Source organism: Protopterus annectens, chromosome 9.part0, assembly GCF_019279795.1.
Source record: "Protopterus annectens isolate FY-2018-M chromosome 9.part0, PAN1.0, whole genome shotgun sequence".
Classification (NCBI taxonomy): Eukaryota; Metazoa; Chordata; order Ceratodontiformes; family Protopteridae; genus Protopterus; species Protopterus annectens.
Window position 1 is genome coordinate 82,381,873 of NC_056743.1, and position 15,458 is coordinate 82,397,330.

The window sequence follows — 15,458 nt, forward strand, 5'->3', positions numbered from 1 at the left end:
GTCTGTCAGGAGCCAGAATCTACCACATAACACAAGTACTCAGGTCACTCCAGAATAAGTACAAATATGACTCTGTCATTGTTCATGTTGGTGTGAATGACCTGAGATGTACCTCTGTGGACTACATAAAAAGAGACATGGAAGAGCTCTCTGATTATGTAGCCCAGGCGGGTATGACCCTGAGTAGCATCCTGCCCAAACCAAGAATGATACCACAGTATAAATAAAAAATTATCAATTTCAACAATCGGCTAAGCTTCTGGTGTCATTCAAAGGGGATCCAGTGTCTGTCAGCCTGGGACGACATGCTCGACAAGCCTTGTTGCTTCGCAAGAGATGGCTTCCACCTGTCACCCCTAGGTTTTTGAATACTGGCCAAGGCTCTTGCTGCCCCCATAGTGCCTTTTTCAGGCAAGGCTCAAAAGTCAAACCCACCTCCATAAACAGCACAAATAAAAAAATGAGGGTTATGCTACTCAACACCAGGAGTTTAAATCTCAAAATGCTCGAGCTTGAAGCACTCCTCAGTATGGAGAACGTTGACATCTGTGCAGTAACTGAAACCTGGTTCAAGGCTCCACAGAGCACCTCTGCACTACCAGGCTACAACTCATACCACACATTTCAGCCACAGAATATGGACCGAAACACAAAAGTAGGGGGTGTATTCATATTCATCAAAGATACCTACACCTCCAGGTTAGTGGCGCAGCATGATACCTCTGAGATCATCCATGTGCAACTAACATTGGGCAAATCTGCAATGCAAATTGTGGCCTGCTACAGATCACCCTCCATGACCCAGGACCACCACTCCGCCTTTCTGGAGACACTGGAAAACATGAAGGTCCTACCGAACACCCTAATATTGGGTGATTTCAATCACACTACTGTTAACTGGGACAACTACTCGAGTAAAAACTCCCAGGTCCAGCACTTCCTGGAATTTATCAACTCAAATGCCCTAGATCAGCTGGTAAACTCCCCTACCAAAGGTGAAAACACATTGGACCTGGTCATCACCAACATGGGCAACAGGTGTTCTGCACTGGAGGTCAACCCGTCACAGGTTAGATCAGACCATAAACTAATCACTCTGGATATCCACACCACACCACCACCCCCAACCAAGGAAACCACAGTGAAAACTTTTCTATAGCAAACTTCACCTTACTTAAGACAGAGGTGGCAAGTTTCACAGCCCCCACGCTAAAGGATAACAGTGTCCAAGATGTGGGAACCTTTACAAATGCACTCTGTGAGCACCTACAAGGATGCATGGATCGTGCCATCCCTATTAAAACCAAGACTCACTCCCCTAAGAGAAGGAATCCAGTCTGATGGACCCCTGCCATAAACAGGTTATACAATAGAAGGAGGAAACTAGTTCAGAAAAAAAGCAAATCCCAAGAAAGAAAAACATCCCTGATCAGTATCAGTAAGAAACTAAGGTCCATCATAAAATCATCCAAGGCTAACTTCAAAAGAAAAATAGCCAAGGATTCGAAAGATAACCACAAAGCCTTCTTTAACTATGTCAAGAATCTAAGTGACAACTCACATATATGCTCCAAGCTAGTGCAAAATAGCACAAAATATACTGAACCTACTGATATTACCAACCTCCTGGTAGATAGATTCAGTGCAAACTTCACCCTCAAAAGGGCCCACAACAATACCGGAAAAGTGTAGTGTCCCAGAAATCACAGGTGCACAGGTGAAAACAGCCCTTTCAAAAGCCAAAAGCACAGCATCAATGGGACAAGATGGTGTCTCAGGCTTCGTCTTGCATGAGCTACAAAATGAACTAACCCCCCACCTAAACACACTGTTCAACCTCAGCCTCTCCACAGGCTACGTGCCCATAGAATGGCACACAGCAACAGTTATTCCGCTCCACAAAGGAGGGGCCACAACTGACCCTGGTAACTATCACCCCATAAGCCTGGCTAGCTTGTCTGCAAGGCTATGGAGAGCATCATCATGGAACTCATTAACAAAGACATTGGGAACCTCTAAACACTTGACATGACCCAGTTCAGCTTTGTTAAGGGCAGATCATGCCTACTAAACATGGTTGACTTCTTCGAGACAGTCACCAAGGCCATAGATGAGGGGAAGGTGGTTCACACAGCCTACCTTGATCTCACCAAAGCTTTTGACACCATTCCCCACTCGGGAATTTTAGAAGAACTCACCAGCCTGAACATAAACCCCTATGTCACGAGATGGGGTGCCAACTGGCTTACAGACAGAACTCACACGGTAAGAATAGTGGGCTTCAGGTCCGACTCTAAACCAGTCACAAGTGGTGTCCCACAAGGTTAGTCCTGGGACCCCTACTGTTCGGCATATACTTCTCAGAAGTACAGGCAAACACAGGAGGACTATGGCTCACCAAGTTCACCGATGACTGCAAACTGGGAGCCATAATTGACTCTCCAGCTGATACGGACATTCTCCAAAAGGGCCTTACTGAGATGGACACCTGGTGTGAAAGTCATGGTCTCAAGTTAAATGCCAAAAAATGCATAGTCATCCCATTTGGGAAAAACAGAAAACCCATGAATTACCACATAGGTGGCAGCCCCTTAATACAGAAGAGGTAATAAGAGATCTGGGGACCCAGGTAGATAGTAATCTCTCCTTTGACAATCATATTGCCAAAGTAGTTAGGAAATCCTTCTATGTAGCCCATCTAATTACTAAAGGGTTTGCATGTAGAAATAAAGAGGTTATAGTGCCCCTCTACTTGTCACTCATCAGACCCATCATAGAGTACAATGCCCCATTTGGGATGTTCCTCACAAGACACTTCCAACAGTAGGAAAGACACAAAAGTACCTCACCAAGAAGATTACTGGCCTCAAACATATGTCCTATGCAGCCCAACTGGAAAAACTCCGGCTGCACTCAGTGTCATATCGCTTACTCAGAGGTGATCTCTGCCTGACTCACAAATCCATGTCCAACTCATAATTGATGGACATGCTCCACCTAAAGAAATCCAAGTCACCGCTAGCCACTTGCTCTAGTGAGCTAAACCTCGCCACAATAAATAGAACATGCTGGAGGGATAGATTCCTGTCACTGAGACTCCCCATGTTTTGAAACAAAATTCCTAACTACATTAGCAGATCCCTTCACTAACACTCTTCAAGAGAAACCTTGATGAGTGGACGAGTAACAGAAAATACACCCCTGGGATCACTTCATTGGCTCTTCTTGACAGAGGCTCAGTTAATTAATCAATGGGGCGGCAAAAGCTGACACAATCTGGCTAGGCTTATAAATGCCTTCAGGCAGATAGCCTAGTACCTGCCTATGAACACACACACACACACACACACACACACACACACACACACACACACACACACACACACACACACACACACACACACACACACACACACACACACACACACACACACACACACACACACACACACACACACACACACACACACACACACACACACACACACACACACACCATTCAGCTGCTCTAAGAGCACAGTCTTGCAGCCAGGGACTTCAGTGTCTTGAAGCTCATGCATACTGCTGGCCAAACTTGAAACTGAATAATACATTTGCGCAATGTAAGTGCTGTAGCAGCAGCTATAGGGATTGAGTTGCTATAGTTTAGGTTTCTAGGCAGTGATTGAGAGGGGATTTAGGTGTACACAGCTGCAGGGGAGTGTTAGGATTTATGGGTGGGAGGGAGTTCAGGTAAAGGATAATAAGGTTAAGGAGTGATCAATGAGTTTAGGATTGGGGGGGGGAGATGAGTTTTATGTTAAGAGAACAATCAAGGACTTTCCGTTTAGGGAGGGGAGTATTGTTCTGATTTAAGAGTAATTGGGGGTTTAGGGAAGGGCAGTGGAGTTTTAGGGTTAAGGAATGAAATTTAGGTTTATGGAAGGGGAGTGGAATTTTAATGTTAGGGAGTGATCAGGGAATTTCAGTTTAGGGAAGAGGAGTGGAGTTTTAAGGTTAGGATCCGATCATGGAATTTAGGCTTATATAAGGGAGTGGGGTTTTAGGGTTAGGATGTGATCAGGGATTTAGGTTTATGGAGTGGGAGAATACTTTTATGGTTAAGGAGTTAGTATTCAGGTTAGGGTTAGGAATTGGGTGGACATTTTGGGGTTGGCCATAGGGCTCTGATAAAGTTATGTGGTTCACAAACACGAGGTGATGTTAGGGCTTGGTAACTAAGCAAAAATCAAACTAGTATGAGATAGAACAATTTTTATTTATTGCAAGTATGTCATAAGCTATGGAAGCAAGCACATGTAGTAGAGTTTATGTATTATCCCTTGTTGACTGGGTTAGTCCCTCTAGGCTAGTAACCTTTTTCAGGGAAGACCCAAGATGGTATTTAAACTACTAGGGAAAAGTTGGCCAGAGCATAGGGGAATTTGTCCTACACTTTTGATAGGTACCATGGGATCTTTTACATCCACCTGAACTACCATCCACTCAAACAGATGGGACCTTGGTTTAACATCAAATCCATATGATGACATACTCAGGAATGAAGCAACTTCTCATGCTACACTGCAATGTCAGTAATTAATCTACCTGGTGTGGGACTAGAACCCACAGTCTTCTGCGAGTTTTTTACCTGTTGCACCAGTGGCACCAATCAGAGGAGTTTTCCCTCCTAAGTGGTTCCCTTGTATAATAAATGCTAAGTCACAGCAATCTCTTGTATGCATATTTAAAATACACCACTTTAACTGTAATAAATGTGTATTTTATATATATATATATATATATATATATATATATATATATATATATATATATATATATATATAAACTTGATTTTGTGTATTGTTAATGTTGTGTAACCTTGGTATTTTGAAAATAGGTTATCTGTCTATAAGTAAAGTTTAAATAATCCATTAAATTAAATGTGTTTTATGAATGGTTATACTAAAGAAATTGCTACTGTGCTGCAAACTGTAAAGATGTCAACTGATGTAATAATCTGGATGCAATTTGAAATAAATGCTTTGTAATAAAATTTTGAGGAGAAAAAAATCACAGCAATCCAAGGAAAGTACTTGGCAGAAACTTGCTTACATAATATCTGTTATAGACATTATAAGCCCTGTAATACTCAAGAGTAACATATACTTAAAATGGCATTTCCATTGGTGGTGGTCCTGATGGTATGTGCTGCACATTTTTACAACATATAGCCATTTATTTATTAGTATTAGCCACAGTGCAAACATGCGGGTACCAATTGTCCGTAAATTAAACAGATTTTCATGCTATTTAACAAAAGGTTTAATAATCTCAGAAACAGAAATCAGTGGTATGTGTTTTGAAGTAAAAACACGATACCAGTGTGAAAAGGAGATGCAATGCCAATGCTTAGCAAACAGACCTGCAACAAGGTCATCACAGTACTGGACTCTAAAAAGGACACATAAGTTGCTTTGTTTTTTTTTTTTTTTGTTTGTTTTTTTTTTTAACATCAGAAGAGTAGAACATTTGTGCTAGGTAAGTTAAAAGGAGCAAGGTTGATGAGCTGGAAACAAGGGCAGTAAACTGCACGGATGAAACAGATGTCTGGTGTAAATGTGTAAACAAAGAAGAACTGCATCTGCTTTCAAGGAGAATGTAGCAAACAGGCAAAGGCAAAATGATTCCTATTGAAGCTGTTAGTGTTCAGTGGCATATACTCTAAGGTAGTTCTAAAACAGCTTTCTGAGTGGTGCTTTAATGTTAGGCTGAAACAGTGTTTCCTTAGCATGGTAATATAAGACACAAGGCACCTTAGTGTATTATGGGCAGTAGTGCAGTGACAGAACATTGTGTTATGCCTTATATGTGGCATGAATTTGTTTAGTGCTAAAGAATACTGCCCTAGGAAACTTTATGTGCAAGAATAACGTTCTAGAACAGAGGAAAGTGGAGGAACCCTTGATATTCCATTAAAGCTACCAAGATGGATTAAAAGGTAGAATGCCTAGGCATAGGACAGAATTAAAAAAAATATGTGGGATGCGGGTAATGCCAATTATGCTAATATTGGAGTAAGGAAGCTGTGTGACAGACAGATGTTCAGAGATGCATAAAAGGCAAAGACATACTTTTTCCAGTGGAGGTTGTAGAATGAATAAAATGTCATCTTTCCATGAATGATAAAAGTATTAATATGTTGCATGCTAAATACAGACTAACTTACCATTAATATTGTGACTTAGGCTCACAGGGCACAAAATGGTAAAATTTAAATTCAGACTTCGGAAAGGGGCAGACTTCTTTTAGAACAAAAAGTAAAAACAGGATGCCAAAGCTGAAAAAGACACATGATGTCAATTTATGGAAAGAAAGGTGTCCTGATATCTTTTACATATCAAAAGATATCAGAACATCCACTGAGAACTATTGGAGTCCAGTAAGTCAGTTTAGCTTATCTTTCAAAGTAGCAGGGCAACATCTTCTTAAGATTAAAGGAAACCGCATTCTGTTATTATGATTTATCTCTGGAGGACATGGAAAATAAGTCCAAATAACCAATAGCCATAGTGTTATAAGCACTCTTTGCAAATGAGTTCTTCAATTTACACTGGCCATAAAAATATAAATAAGGTCTGTGCTTGCAATATGGAATTTCTTGGGCGGGTGAGTGATACGTGTCACATGCACAGGTATGTGTTTAGTGTGGTGGCCTTCCTGTGACCAGGGATGGTGTCAGTCTTTAGTTATGTCTTGACCTGCAAGATGCTTATTGTGTGTGTCTCTCTCTCTCTCTCTTACTTTATCTGCCTTGATGTGCTGTATTCTTTATATCAACATACAGATGTGGTAGTGTGTCAGAATTAATTGTGCATTAAATGCAGGATGCTACATTTGTGTTGAACTCTGCCTTTTTGTGCTTGCTACATCTTTATTTTCACATGCACTTTCTGCCTGGCTCTTCTAGAAAACACACCATGGGAATGTAAGGCCAACAGTAAGATGAAAAAGTCATAAACAAACCTACCTGCCAGTAGTCTTGTTTTTTTTCCAAAGTATTCTTTTTCAAAACGACTTTGTTTTCAAATAGTATATACATGAATTTATCTATCACAATTTTATATTACACTAAAGCCACAGTAATAGCTCTCAACTGTCCAGATTCTCACAGAATGTCCAAATTTTTGCCTCAAAATTTCAGTTTGTTCCTCATAAAATGTGTGCTTTTCTGGCAAATTACTGGGATGACCTGAGGAATGAAATCACTAAATAATGACATGCATTTGAGTTTCAGGCTTCATAGCCTTTAGAAAATGGATTTTAGTACAAGCCCTGTTTTTCTTACTACTTTTTAAGTTTATAAGAGCAATACTTAAAATCTGTCCCTATTTTTTGGGCATTTGCCCCCCCCCCATTATAGCAGCCTTTGTCCAGATTTCTTGGGCTAAGAGGTTAAGAGGTATGGCCACAGTTTGTTGATAGCTGGCTTTTAGCTAGGAATACAAAACTGCCCATGACTTTATGCTCATTTTGAGTGTGAAATCTGCATAAATTTTAAGGTCCAATGTATACATGCCCAATAAAAAGATGAAAGAAATCGGTACAGAACCCAAACGACATACCTTTTTTCTACATAAAATTTATTTGTGTTATTAATCTTTTTCTCTTCTTCTTCTTTTTCTTTTGGCTGCTCCCATTAGGGGTCACCACAGTGGATCATCTGTTTCCATTTCTTTCTGTCCTCTGCATCTTGCTCTGTCCCACCAAACACCTGCATGTCCACTCTCACCACATCCATAAACCTTATCTTAGGCCTTTCTCTTTTCCTGTTACCTGGCAGCTTCATCCTTAGCATCTTTTTCCCAATATACCCAGCATCCCTCCTCAGCACATGTCCAAACCAATGCAATCTCGCCTCTCTGGCTTTGTCTCCAAACTGTCCAACCTGGGCTGACCCTCTAATCCTGTCCATGCTCATCACACCCAGTGCAAATCTTAACATCTTTAACTCTGCCACATCCAGCTCTGACTCCTGCCTTTTTGTCAATGCCACTGTCTCCAACCCATGTAACATAGCTGGTCTCACTACCCTGTTGTAGACCTTCCCTTTCACTCTTACTGGTACCTGTCTGTCACAAATCACTCCTGACACTCTTCTCCACCCACTCCATCCTGCCTGTACTCTCTCTTTCACCTCTCTTCCACATTCGGCATTGCTCTGAACTGTTGATCCCAAGTATTTAAACTGATCCCCATTCATGAACTCTACTCCCTGCATCCCCACCATTTCTCTAGCCTCCATCTCATTCACACACATATATTCTGTCTTAGCCCTGCTGACCTTCATTCCTCTCCTCTCTAGGGTCTCCTCAACCTGTTCCCTATTCTCACCACAGATCACAATGTCATGTGAAAACATTATAGTCCACGGGGATTCCTGTCTGATCTCGTCTGTCAACCTGTCCATCACCATTGCAAATATTAAAGGGCTCAGAGCTGATCCTTAATGTAATCCCACCTCCACCTTAAATGCATATGTCACTCCGACCACAGACCTCACTGCTGTCACACTACCCTCGTACATATTCTGCCCCACTCTTACATACTTCTCTGCCACTCCCGACTTCCTCATACAATACCACGACTCCTCTCTAGGCATCCTGTCATATGCTTTCTCTAAGTCCACAAAGACCCAATGCAACTCCTTCTAACTTTCTCTGTACTTCTCCATCAACGCTCTCAGGGAAAACATCGCATATGTAGTGCTCTTTCCTGGCATGAAACCATACTGCTGATCACTAATCATCACCTCCCTTCTTAACCTAGCTTCCACTACTCCTTCTCATAACTTCATGCTGTGACTCATCAGTTTTATCCCTCTTTAGTTACTACAGCTCTGCACATCACCCTTATTCTTAAATATTGTTACCAAAATACTTTTTCTCCACTCCCCTGGCATCCTCTCACTTTCCAAGATTTCATTAAAAAATCTGGTTAAAAATTCCACTGCCATCTCCCCTAAACACCTCCATGCTTCCACAGGTATGTCATCTGGACCAACAGCCTTTCCATTCTTCATCCTTTTCATAGCTGTCCTTACTTCCTCCTTGCTAATCTGTTGTACTTCCTGATTCACTATCCCCACATCATCCAACCTTCTCTCCCTCTCATTCTCTTCATTCATCAGCCCCTCAAAGTACTCTTTCCATCTCCTCAACACACTCTCCTCGCTTGTGAGTATGTTTCCCTCATTATCCTTTATCACCTTTACCTGCTATACATCTTTCCTAGCTCAGTCCCTCTGTCTAGCCAGTCGGTACAGGTCCTTTTCTCCCTCCTTAGTGTCCAACCTTTCATACAACTCTTCATATGCCTTATCCTTAGCCTTCGCCACCTCTCTTTGCCATGCACCTCATCTCCTTGTACTCCTGTCTACTTTCTTCATCTGTCTGACAATCCCACTTTTTCTTTGCCATCCTCTTTCACTGTATACTCTGCTGTACTTCCTCATTCCACTACCAGGTCTCCTTGTCCTCCTTCCTCTGTCTAGATGTCACACCAATAGCCATCTCCCTTACTAGCTCTGCTGTAGTTACCCAGCTATTCAGTAACTCTTCACTGCCACCCAGTGCCTGTCTCAACTTCCCTGAATTCCACCTCACAATCATCTTTTTTCAATTTCCACCATTTGATCGTTGGTGCTGCCCCCACACTCCTCCTCCTCATCTTGATCACCAATGTCATTCTACAGACCACCATTCTATGCTGCCTAACTACACTTTCCCCCGTCACCACTTTACATTCTCCAGTCTCCTTCAAACTGGCCCTCCTGCATAGGTTATATTCCACCTGTGTGCATCTTCATCCACTCTTGTATGTCACCCAATGCTCCTCCCCCTTGTTAAAATACATATTCACCACAGCCATGTCCATCCTTTTTGCAAAATCCACTACCATCTGACCTTCCGCATTCCTTTGCTTAACATCATACCTACCCATCACTTCCTCATCCCCTCTCACCCTTGGGTACAGTCATCACCACTTCATCCAACTCACTCCAAAATTTGTCTTTGTCATCCATAGCAACACCCAATTTCTGGATCATATGCACTAACAACATTCATCATTACACCATCAATTTCCAACTTCATAAACATCACTCTATCTGACACTTTTTTCACCTCCAAAACTTTTCTTGGCATACTGTTCCTTCAGGATAACCCCTACCCATACCCTGCCATCCACATCATGATAGAAGAATTTGAACCCACTTCCAATACACTTAGCTGTACTCCCCTTCCACCTGGTCTCTTGCACACACAATATGTCAACTTTTTTTCTGTCCATCATATCAGCCAGCTCCCTACCTATACCGGTCATACTGCCAACATTCAAAGTTCCTACCCTCACTACCACACTCCTAGCCTTTCTCCTCTCGTCCTGGCTTTGGGCATGCCTTCCCCCTCTTCTTCTCCTTTGGCCGACAGTAGCCCAATTTCCACCAGCACCCTGTTGGCTAGCAGTACTGGTGGTGATCATTGTTAACCTGGGCCTTGACCAATCGGGTATGTAAATCTGTACTGTTTCCCGCATATATCATTTTGCAAAAGTTTTATGCCAGATGCCCTTCCTGACACAAACCTCTTATCCGGGCTTGGGACTGGCACAAAGAAATGCACTGGCTTGTGCATCCCCAGTGGCTGGGTTATTAATCTTTTTCTCTATTTTCTGCTAATATAGCATCTACTCTTAAAAGCTGTGTCTATCTACTAGCTTGCATTGCATTTTGTTTGTCATAACTACTAGATATCTGCTTAATTGTTTTATTACAGCTTTACTCCATTCACTAATTCTCCAATATCCACCTTATTCTATTCAAGGTTACAGGAAAGCTGGGATGCCAGATCTTATCTCAGCAACCAATTGGTATTTTGTCGAGAAACAATCCTGGGTGTGATGCCAGTCTACTGCACAGTGCACCCATATATTCAATCATAGACCTCATACATACCTCCATGATATTTAAAGGACCACTAGATCACAAAATGGAATGTGTTTGGAGTACTGGTGGAAAAGACTCCCTCTGGCAAAAGTCTATACAAATTCAGGGGAGGAAGTGCAAACATACAAAAACAACCCAATCCAAAAGCAGATAACTCAGAAGTGATCAGTCAGTGATAGGAATTTGTAATAGACTTTGGTCTGCAGAATGATGTACAGCTGCTGACCCTTCCTTGTGAACAGCTGTTGATATACTGAGTACAAACACAAGCTGAGTGAATTAATGTAACTGAACATCTAATAAAACACTTGGTATTCTTTTATTATCAGCTATATGTAGGCTTGGGACTCACATGTCCACTTCAGTGGGTCATTTAGTAGTCAAATTACTGGAACTGGAAGATATCATCAGTGGCATTTTTAATAAAAAAAATTCTGAAGAAATGTTGCTGGACAAGGATATTGGTTTAATTTAAAGTGGAATCATGCGTTGTTCCTTCTCTTTTCTTCCCTAAATGCCTAATGCATGACCAGTCATGAGTTGACGATGGTGGTTAACATCTGCTTTGTCGATCTGATCTGCTGGTGATGGTTTTACTTCTGTAGCTAGTAAAGTCACAGCTTGTGTTGAAATAGTTCATGGAGCAGGGCTCCAATATCTATTTGATGTCTAGTACATTTTGTTCACTATAAAATGAATAAAGTAATCCAGCACAACACTCGATATGAAAAACAACAGACTTTATTCACTTGCTAGTTAATAAAACTTTCATTATGTATGCCAGTTAGCAAATGAATATAGTCTGTTGTTGTTTTTCATATTGAGTGTCTCTATTACTTTTTTAGTTTAGTTTTTTTTAGAAATAACCAGCTTTTCTTAGTGGCGGAACATTTTTTTTAGTTTTGTTTGTTCACATTTTGTTCACTGTAGGTGGTAAGGCCTTTAATTATGAGATCAGCCATTCATATACTCAGTCTTGAGGTAGCCTCCTTTACCTTACGCAGAATGTTTACTAAGAACAAAGATAGTAGCCACCCTTTATCATGGCAAAGCATGCTGGCCATACATTCATAGGTCCTTATTAAGCTGACAATGAATGAGATTCTTGAGAAGTTCATTTACATCACCGAATATTGGTGGGAGACTAACAGTCTGAAATTGTGAATCACTAACTGGCTGTATTTCAAGCACACAAGGATTGTGGGTTATTTCCATGGGTAACATGAGTGATGGGCTCAGAGTGGCAGAACTTGGCTTCCCATGCTGCCTTCTAGAAGACATCATGAAGGATACAGGGCTATGAACCACAGCATTTCTGCATGGAGTCATTTATCCCAAGGGAAGTAAACTTTGAAGGTAACAATGAATGGGACCGGGGTACCTTATGTACTTAATTTGAACTAACCATCACTGTGATTAGTGACGTTGTGGAAGGGGTGTCAAAGAAGAACTGTCTCTTTCAATCCATTTGTGAACAAGCTACTGGGGGCCTTGGGTAAGGTATCTGATGGTATAAACATACTTTGTTATGATAAGTGTCCCCAGTGCCCCAACAATTCCATGGTTTAGAATTTTCTCTAAGACTTGTGCAACAGAAAGTGCTTCATTAATCATGTCAGTATCATATGCAATGTGGAAAGGCTTACTATGCTTTAACTTGGGATGATAAGTTCCCCTTCGTCTTCATTTTATAAGTCACTTAAACCAGATAGCATGGTATATGTTATATATTGCATTCAGGATGCTGATGGTGGTTTACCCAAGACCATACTCTGCATTCACTCATAAGACAGCCATAATCCCACTCCTCACTCATACATGCAGCCAGTATCATTATAGATTTCAGGCTGCTATTCAAAGGTGACACGTGAATATGCAAATAAATTAAATCATACATAGATAAAGATCAAAATACCACCAAGTCCATCAAACCATGCTATTAGAATCTCTTCAACAGTCCCTCCCTAAGACTACCTCTTTGAACCCATCTGGAATCATTAATAGGTAGCACTGTCTTCATCCATATAGACAGGAAAATTAAATCATGAGCCCCTTAATATGCTTTCACTGTCCTTTATTCTTAGTTTTAAATCAGTTCCTTCTATGGTGCATTAACACATACAGTTGTGTGTGTGTGTGTGTGTGTGTGTGTGTGTGTGTGTGTGTGTGTGTGTGTGTGTGTGTGTGTGTGTGTGTGTGTGTATCTGCATCTGCATATGTATGTATGTATGTGTAAATTGATTTATCCCAGTTAATTTATAGCTTCATAGGTTCATACTAGGCTATCTGCCCTGGGGCAATTATAAGCCTAGCCCAATTCTGTATGCCATTTAAGCAAATTCCCTAGTATTACGATCACTTCTATTGAAACTTTGTTTCATTGACTTTTGTATATTTTAAAGATAAATCACTTTGTGTCTCCTAGTTGAAGACCTTAACCCTTATGCTTTCTTCAAGCTGTAAGTTTACATCCGCCTCCTTATTAATTCTTTACTGTATGGGGAATTTTTTTTAGGGTGAAGACATTATCTTCACATGAGCATAATTTTTATCATTTGGTACAAGTTATAATAGCTTGATTAAGCAGTTGAGGCTACAGTGAGATGTAGTTGTCTTCCTCCCTATGTTACCACATTAAACAGAACCTGCTGGAGGGACAGGTTTCTAACCCCGAGACTCCCAATTCTCTGGAATAAACTCCCCATTCACATCAAGCAGAGCACCTCACTGGCCCTCTTCAAGAGAAATCCTGATGAGTGGATGGAAAATAGGAAATTCACCTTGGGTATCAATTCAGTCGCACTGCTAGATAGGGGCTCAGGGAACTAACGTCTGATAAGCCAGATGACTAGACTAGAAAGGTATTTCTATCCTACTTAACCCCAGTAAACCAGACACCCCAACCCCAGACCCCAATGCTACTGAATTAGACCTAGCTACCCAATTTAATTATTTTTTTACTGAATCTATTACCAAATTAACCTGTTCATTTTCAAACACCTCCACATTCTCTAATACACCCCCACCCTTCACTACCAACACTCTGTCCAGCACTGTTACCACTCCCTCTTCTCAATCTTCTAACTCTCCACCCTCTTCTCCTACTGTAACTTCCTCGTCATCCCCATCACCCCCTAATGCTCCCTTCTCCCACTCCCCTGAATTCTCACTAAAACCTATTCCCATTTCTATCATAAAAAAACTCCTCCTGAAATTGAAGCCATGCTCTAACGCCCCCGACAATATCCCATCTTACTTTCTCAGCATAGATGCTGAATCAATTGCCTACCCCATCAGCATCTTAATTAACCGCTCTCTCCAAGAATGTATAGTACCTCAAATCTGGAAACAGGCCTTTATCATACCTTTACATAAGGGTGGTAACAATAACAATATTACCAATTTCCACCCCATCGCTATCCTGTCTCCCATTTCTAAACTCCTAGAAATTGTGTCCAACTTCAGCTACTACCACATCTCTTAGATAATAACCTTCTAACTCCTACACAACATGGTTTCAGACCAAATCACAGTACCATGACAGCCCTCCTCTCCTTCCTCGAAATTGTAAATAAAGCCCGCGACTCTGGTCTACTTGTCTCCACCCTACTACTTGACCTCTCCAAGGCCTTCGATACTATCTCACATAGCCTGCTTTTAACTAAACTCTCAGAACTTAACCTATCTCCCCCCTCCCTGAACTGGTTCTCCAGCTATTTATTCAATGATACCAAGCTGTAAAATGGAAAAAGGGCCACCTCCTCATTCCTCAATACCCCTACCAGAGTTCCACAGGGCTCCATACTGGGTCCCCTTCTCTTCAACATATTTATAAATGATTTCCACAAATCAATTCCATTCTCAAACATCATTCAATATGCTGATGATTCCACTATTATCTGCTCTGCCACATCTATCCCCACACTCACAAAACTTACACAAGAAGCTTTCTCAACCACTGAATATTGGATGAAAAAAAAATCACCTAGCACTCAATGCTTCTAAAACTAAACTAATGGTATTTACCCCTTCCAAAGTCACTCCTGTCGATATCAATGCATTCTCAATTACTAGTCAAAATAACTCACCTCTAGAACTGGTGACAGACACCAAGTTACCTGGGGTCCAAATTGATAGCCAGCTCAAATTCAGCTCCCACATACAGAAAAATATCAAAAAACCCATCAAAAAATAGGTATGCTCTACCGACAAAATCATTACCTCTCACCTGCCTCCAAAATCACTCTCTCTACTTCCTTTCTTATCAACTAATCTACAGTCCACTCTAAAAAAACAACTCTCCTCTTGCTACAACAAAATCGCCATGTTTGCTACCAGCCATAAGTCCTCCACCCACCACTGTTTCTCCCTTCAAAAACTAAAATGGCTAGAGCTTCCCAATCATCTCACCTACATTCAACTATCTCTTGCCCATAAGCTCATTTTCAATGCCTCCCTCTGCCCATCCCTCTCC